Genomic DNA, 7,837 nt, shown 5'->3' with positions numbered 1-7,837 from the left:
CTGAGACACTGTCAAGAATAATGCTGTAGCGCAGCATGGTGGCGTACCCTATAATCCCAGTGAATCATGAGTCTGAGGCAGGTGGATTGCAAATTCAAGGCCAGCCTGGGTAACTTAGCAAGACACTGTCTCAAGGGCTGGGGGTGTGGCTCAAGCGGTAGCGCGCTCGCCTGGCATGCGTGCGGCCCGGGTTCGATCCTCAGCACCACATACAAACAAAGATGTTGTGTCCGCCGAGAACTAAAAAATAAATATTAAAAATTCTCTCTCTCTCCCTCTCTCTCTCTCTCACTCTCTCTTTAAAAAAAGGACACTGTCTCAAAATAATAATAATAATAATAATAATGGCTGGGGATGTAGCTCTGTGGTGGAGTGCTTGCAGAGCATACAAGGATCTGGGTTTGGTCACTGGTATTGGGGGCAGGTGGGGGGACAAGGGTAATGTTGCCTTTCTTTAACTGGTACCTTTTCATAGTGAGCTTAGAATTTAACCCCTGGAACAGAGTTGGTTCTTCCCTAGTTGACAGTGGTCCAGAGTAGCTGAGACATATCTCCAAGTCCTTCCTAAGTGCAGATCATGGGGAACAGATTTTTTTTTCTCCTGTTATGGCTCCAAGGTACAGAGGAAACCACAAAATGATGAGCCAGACAGCCATGGGCACATTTCTGGATGTTTGTGGATTGGTTTCCTGAGGCTATTGTAGAAAGTTGCTGCAAACCTGGTGGTTTAGAACAACAGAAATTGTCTCAAGAATTCTGGAGGCTGGAAGTCTGAACTAAAACGAAGGCCTCAGCAGGGCTGTGCTGCCTTCACACACTCCTGGAGAGAGTCCCCCCTCCTTGGCTCTGCCAACATCTGGGGGCTGCCATCATTCCTTGGCTTGGGGCCTCATCACTCCAACTTTCAAGGCCAGCATCTTCAAATATCCCAGCTCCATGGTTACATTGCTTTTTTTTTTCTGTAAGTAGAGGTGAAGTAATGTACTTTTTTTTTTTTAGAGAGAGAGAATTTTTTAATATTTATTTTTTAGTTTTTGACGGACACAACATCTTTGTATGTGATGCTGAGGATCGAACCCAGGCCACATGCATGCCAGGTGAGCGCGCTACCACTTGAGCCACATCCCCAGCCCAAGTCATGTACTTTTTTGATACATGAAATAATATTTAGGGCCTGATCTGATAATCCAGGATAATCCCCCATGTCAAGATCCTGAACATAATCCCACTTGCAAAGACCCTGTTTCCATGTTAGGCAGCATTTACAGGCCCCAGAGATTAGGAACTGAAATCTCTGAGAGGCCATTTTTCCCATGCAGCCATAGGGAAATTACCAACATCTCTAAGCCTCAGCTTTCCTTTCCATAAAAGAGGGCTAAGATTACAATGTAGTGTCAGGATTTGATAAATCATTGTATGCAAAACACCCACCACTGCATTTCCTGCAGTTGAGTCATCTACCTGTGACCTTGTGGGATGGTGAAGAGTCCCTTCTTTGACCCTCGGGGGCAGTACAGTCCCATCTTGGCCATTGGTTGACACTGTTTTGTGACTCCCCCTAGTACCAGGGGTCACTGTTTCTGGCCACCATGATCTAATGATCGCAATTCCCAACCCAAATATCTGAGCCTGTGGAGGTCTAAGGATCATTCTTGGGCCCCAAACCATCTGAGAGATATAGTTTAGATTAGATCCAAACAGACTAGAAACTTCCTGATGTTCAGAGAAACAATGAGAACAACAGAAGAGAAAGTTTGCTACTGGTGTGGCTCAGAGAATTCTAGCATGCCTGAGGCCCATGGCTGTGAATGTTGTGTTTGAAAGGAGTCAAGGGAAAGGGGTTTCTGTTCCCTTCCACTTGGCCCTGGACGGTCTTGTGTTTTCTCCTGCTATGGCTCCAGGGTACAGAGGAAACCACAAAAGATGAGCCAGACAGCCTGTGTGTATGTGTGTGTGTGTGTGTGTGTGTGTGTGTGTGTGTGTGGACCTTGTAGATGCGAGGCAAGCACTCTACCAACTCAGCTACTTCCCCAGCCCTCTGGAAGGTCTTCAAGTCTCCTGTGTTAGCTTTTCATCACTGTGATGAAATACCCAATAAAATCAATTTAAAGGAAGAAATTTTTATTTTGATTCATGGTTTAAGAGCTTTCAGTGTCAGTCACTTGGCCCCACCCATTTGGGTCTTTGGCAAGGCAGAGCGTCATGGCAGGGAGCACATGGCAGGGCAGAGCTGCTCATCTTATGGTGGCCAGAGGGCAGACAGCGAGTGCACAAACACATGCAAGGAAGGGCCAGGGACAAGATGAACCCTCCTATTAGCTATTTCCTCTAACTAGGCTAGGCCCCACCTCCCAGTTTCCATAACTTCTCAACAGTCCATTCAATTATGAACCCATCAATGGATTAATCCACTGATGAGATGACGGTCTTCACAATCCAGTCACTTCCCCACATTCCCACCTCTGACCATTGCTGCACTGGGCCCAGGCTTCCAACACAGGAGCCTCTGGGTTCATTCCAGATCCAAACTGTAACTGCCCCTGAACTTTTCCAGAGGGAGGCATGATGGACATTTTTAAAGATTGTGAGAACTGAGAAACCTTTCCTCTGGGAGTTAAGCTGGGTGATTAAACTTCCCATGAACTACTGAAACATTCCGCCATGGTTCTTTCCCTCATCTCAAGCTGGGACCACCAAGATTCCAGGTGTCCTGATTTCAGGAATCGGGGGCTTCCATGACACTAGTGGTTTTCCAAATGTAGTTCCCAGGCCAACAGCATCCCTGGGGAACTTGTTAGAAATACAGATTCTCTGGTCACACCTCACGTCTGCAAAATGAGAAACTCGACAGTAAAGACCAGCAATCAGTTCTACCAGGCGATTCCCCTGCACACTGAAATGTGAAGACCCCTGTAGTCATTACACGCGTGCATGCACACACACACATACACACACACACACACACACACACACACACACATAAGCGGCTGATTAACCAGCAAGTGCAGCCTTTGCATATTGAGTAATCTATGAGTTTGAGGATTGCATTACCTAAGAATCTTTCCGTTGCAAGCAATGGAAAGTCCAACTCAAAGAATGTATTGCTCCACATAATGGAAAACTTAAGGGTCATCCAGAATCAGACACTGCTGGATCTACTATCATCAGAATTTTCTTTTAATCAGTAACACACCCATAAATATTCAGGATTATCTAACTGTGCTGTGGACTGAACAATGCCCCTGCCAAATTCACCTTGAAGTCCTGGCCATCAATGTGATGGTATTTGAGGAAAGGACTTTGGGCAGGAATTATAGTTAAATGAGGTCATGAGGGTGACAGAGACCCTCATGATGGTCTTAGCATCTTTATGAGAAGAGACACCAGAGAATTCTCTCTTTTCTCTCCTTCTCCCTCCCTTCTTCCTTTCTCCATTTCTCTCCCTCTGACTCCTTCTCTCCCTCTTCCACTGCTTTTCCCTCCTAGGTAAGGAAACAAGAAACTATCTATTACCAAGGAAGAAAGCCCTCATGCGAATCTAACTGCTGGCACTTGATCTCAGAATTCCAACCTCCAGACCTTGGGAAAATAAACTTCTGTTGTCTAAGTCACCCAGCTTGGGGCTGGGGGCATAGCTCAGCAATAGGGTGCTTTCCTTGCATGTGCAAGACACTGGGCTGGATCCCCAGCCCTTCGAGGGGGGAAGAAAACAAACAGCTTATGGTGTTTTGTTATGGCAGCCCAAGCTAAAGCATTCTGTGTGGGTCTGATACTGTCATGGTCAGAATGTCTGTGTCCCCTCCCAAAGTCATATTTTGAAATCCTAAGCCCAAAGGTGATGATATCAGTCAGGGGGGCTTTCAGGACGTGATTAGGGCATGGTAGGATTAGTGTCCTTATGAAAAAAACTGGAGACCCCTCACCACTTCCGCCCTGTGAGCACACAGTGAGAAGGTGCTATGAGCCAGGAAGCAGGACCTCACCAGACCTGGAATCTGCCTCAGCCTGGGACTTCTCAGTCTCCAGAACTGTGATAAATAAATTTCTCTTGTTGACAAGCCACCCAGTTTATGGTGTTTTTTTTCTTATACTAACCTGAACAGCATGAGACACATACCCACCTCTAAATCAATCCTCATATCTAAGGAGACACACCGCATGTGGCCAGATTTGGGCCAATGCCCTCTCTGGAACTGCAAGTGATAATAGTTCTACTTAAACCTTAGGCCGAAGAGTGGAGGAGTGCTTCCCCCAAAAGAAAACCCAAGCACTATTTTCAAAAGAAAGACAAACACTACAAACATCCGCCACAGAAATGTATAACATTTTCAACAAGGGATCTCAGTTCTACTACTTCCCTTTCCCCAAATCTTCTACTTGGTGCCGTACTCAGCACAGGCTCAATCATGCCCTGACACAGCAACGCACCTCACCGCCTCCACCCCTGTCCTACTTCCCATCAAGTTTAGGATCTTCAGAGTTGGCCTACTGCCCTCACTTCCCCCACAAGCAGAGGATAGCCAGTCCAGTGCTTTGTCCCACCCCAGGGCCCTTCCATGCCACACACTCTGAAGCTGAAAGTTCCCACTCCTGAAGGTAGTGGGTTTTCTGTCCATAGAGGTGTTCAAGCAGAATCTGGGCAGCCTCCTGGAAGCACCTGGCGAGGAGATTGGAACATTTGAGCAGGATGGAGGGGATGTCTCTAAGATTCCCTAAGCCCCCTGAGACTGCAGGAAGGCTCAAATATATCCACTCCATCCACTGGTGAATGCCTGAAATGTCATCATTAGCCTAAAGTTTCAAACCTTTAGCCTAAATTTTTAAATTACAGAGTGAAGATACTGTCAGTCACTTACAGGTTTGATATTTGGAAAAATCTACAAGTTGTTCTCCAGGAAGCAAAAGAAGAGAGCTACAGGAGGTCAAGGGGGAAAGAAGAGCTCAGGACTTCAGGCAATTCTGCCTTGGAATGGGCCTCAGACCCCAAAATGTTAGACTCAGAGCCCCTTCGGAATGCACACTGGGCTTTCAGAAGCACTGGATTTCTTCTTTTAACGTCAAAGCACAGTCTCATTGTTTCTTTTCTTTTCTTTCTTTCTTTCTTTTTTTTTTTTTTTTGGCGCCAGGATTGAAGGGGGGAGGTGGTGCTTGAATACTAAGCCACATCCTTAGCACCTTTTCTTTTTTATTTTGAGCCAGGGTCTCACTAAATTGCTGAGGCTGGCCTCAAACTTGGGATCCTTCTGCCTCAGCCTCCCAAATCTCTGAGATTACAGTGTGCACCACCATGCCAAGCTCATAGTCTCATTGTTTCTTATGCTACATTGAGTCTTGCATGCTCCATGGCACTAACAACAGGCTGACTTCAGTTGTAAGGGGAAGAAGGCCCAGATTTGGTGCTCTTAGCTCGGTACTGGGCTGAGAAGCTGGCGGTGAGCAGCCCACCTGCTACTTACCTATATAACCAAAGCTTGGCCCGGAATGTACATTGCCCAAACCTTGAAACCAGTGGAAAGAGAAGCTGGGTCAACATCATGACTCTTTGGAGACCACAGATATATCATTTCTCCTGCTGGAGTGAAAAAGTGACACCTTGTTTCCTTTGGTTGCTGTTTTTGCTTTGTATATGAAGCCCCTCCCCTTTTTTATTGTGGTAAAATACACATAATATAAAAGTTACTATTTTGACCACTAAAGATCAAGTTGTCCAGCTTAGTCTCCAACTTGGGATCCTTCTACCTCAGCCTCCTGAATCACTGGGATTACAGGTGTGCACTACCATGCCTGGTGAGAGGTCTTTTTTAAAATCCAAGGGGCCAGAATCTGCCTCTGGTGGATTGGAGTAAGCACGCTGCACCTTCTCCTCCAAGGATTGCAGCTGGACAAAATGCATGCAGTAGCTAAAGGAACTCTTAAAAATAAAACATTTCAGATACACTTGGGGAACAAAATCAGAGTTTAAAGTACCTCTGAGCTAGCAACAAGTTTATCCTTATTTTTTTCCCTCTAGTATTTTCCATCTTGGACTCTTCAGGTTGAAAACCAGAAGTACATACCAGGGCAGACAGAGAAAGCTTCAGGAGTGGCTTTCTATTTCTAGCTCAGGACAAGAAGCAGAACAAGGTCTCCAAATGTCAAGAGTGGGAGAACTCTCGTTTTTTAAATAATTTTTTCTTTCACTTGTACCCCAGTCCCCAGAAATCCTTGTGAAGGTGGCAGCAACAGCAAACAGTCTGTACCTGCAGGATCCTAAATTGAGAGAAATTAGATAGCCTGAGCCCAATCTAGTCAATTGCCTGCTAACACAAAGACAGCACAGGATTTTTTAAAAGGCTCTGAATATTACTGTATGATACTCAAAATGTCTAGGATATAATTCAAAATTACCTGACATATGAAGAAATGTGAAAAAAAGACCAACATTAACATGAATTCAACATCAATTCATGTTAATGTTGAAATGACACAACTGTTGAAACTATCTGATAAAGTCTCTAAAGCAGGTATTATAAGAATGTTTCAAAAAATAAGGACAACAGTTGGGGAATGTACCTTGGTCATGGACCACTTGCCTGGCTGGCACATGCAAGACCCCAAGCTTAATCCCTATGCTACAAAAAAAAAAAAAAAAAAAAAAAAGGAAGAGGAAGAGGAGGAAAGAAAGAAAAATAAGAACAAATCATCTCAAAACAAAGGGAAGGATGGAAACCTAAGCAAATAAATAAAACAGAAGGAAGAGCAAAGTGGAAGTGTTAGAAGTAAAAAAATTAAAACTTTCTTAGAGGCAGAGGATGTGACCCAATTGTAGAGCATGTACTTGGCAGGCACAAGGCTCCAGGTTCGATCCTCAGTGTGCATGTGTATGTGCGTACACACACACACACACACACACACACACAAATGCTTAATAAGTGCTCCTTGTGTTGCCCAGCACACATGAATTCTGAGTCCAATTCATCTTGGACCAACGTTGCATATTGCCACCAGTAGCTGAAATGATAGCCACATGCCTTTTTTCCTTTTACCTAGTAAGAAAGCAATAAGAAAGAGGTGATGCAAACATGAGGATCTTGGGAATCCTCACAGGAAGAGCGAAACAGCCTTTTATCTATGGATTTTTATGGTTTCTGTCGCAAAGGCAGGACTATGTTTTGAACAGATGCCCAATTCAGAGTCATGAACAACCACATGAGCACAGGGTGAAAGTGAAGCAAGTTTCTTCCTGCTGGGCTTCAGGGGAAACTGGATGCAGGAATTCTCTCACCTCCTGGTGGCTTTCTTGCTCCATAATTTGTGCTCTCTGCAGTCAGATCTTCTCTAGGTGGTAGGGTTAGTGTCCTAGCAACAGCTGGGTTTGCTCTTTTAAACTTTGTCTCTCAATATCCATTCTTCCTGATTTTTAGTTGGGCATATGTCCACCTAGAGTGGAAACTGTATTTCCCAGCCTCCCATGTAGCTAAATTTGGTCACATAATGGCGTTGTAGTCAATGAGGTGTGAGGGGAAGAGAAGTATGCAGCCTCTAGGTCATGTCCTTAAAGGAAAGGGGTTGTGCTGTCACTCCTCCTTTCCCTCTTCCCACTGTTCAAAGGAGATCATGTTGGAGAACCATCTGGGACCATACATATGAGGGTAAGATTCTAAGGACTGAGAGGCAATAAGAAGCATGGGTGCCTGGACAGCCCGTGAATTCTTACCTGCACTGAACCATCTGCCTCTGGACTGTTACATGAGAAAGACAATAACTTCTCATTTCAGCCATTGTTGACTCGGTTTCTCTTACAGCTTATGTCCTGCTCTAAAAATTGACAAGGCAGACACAAACTCAACTGAAATTC

The sequence above is a fragment of the Spermophilus citellus genome (assembly GCF_964194105.1).
Source record: "Spermophilus citellus genome assembly, chromosome: 4".
NCBI lineage: Eukaryota > Metazoa > Chordata > Mammalia > Rodentia > Sciuridae > Spermophilus > Spermophilus citellus.
This window is presented reverse-complemented; position numbering follows the sequence as displayed.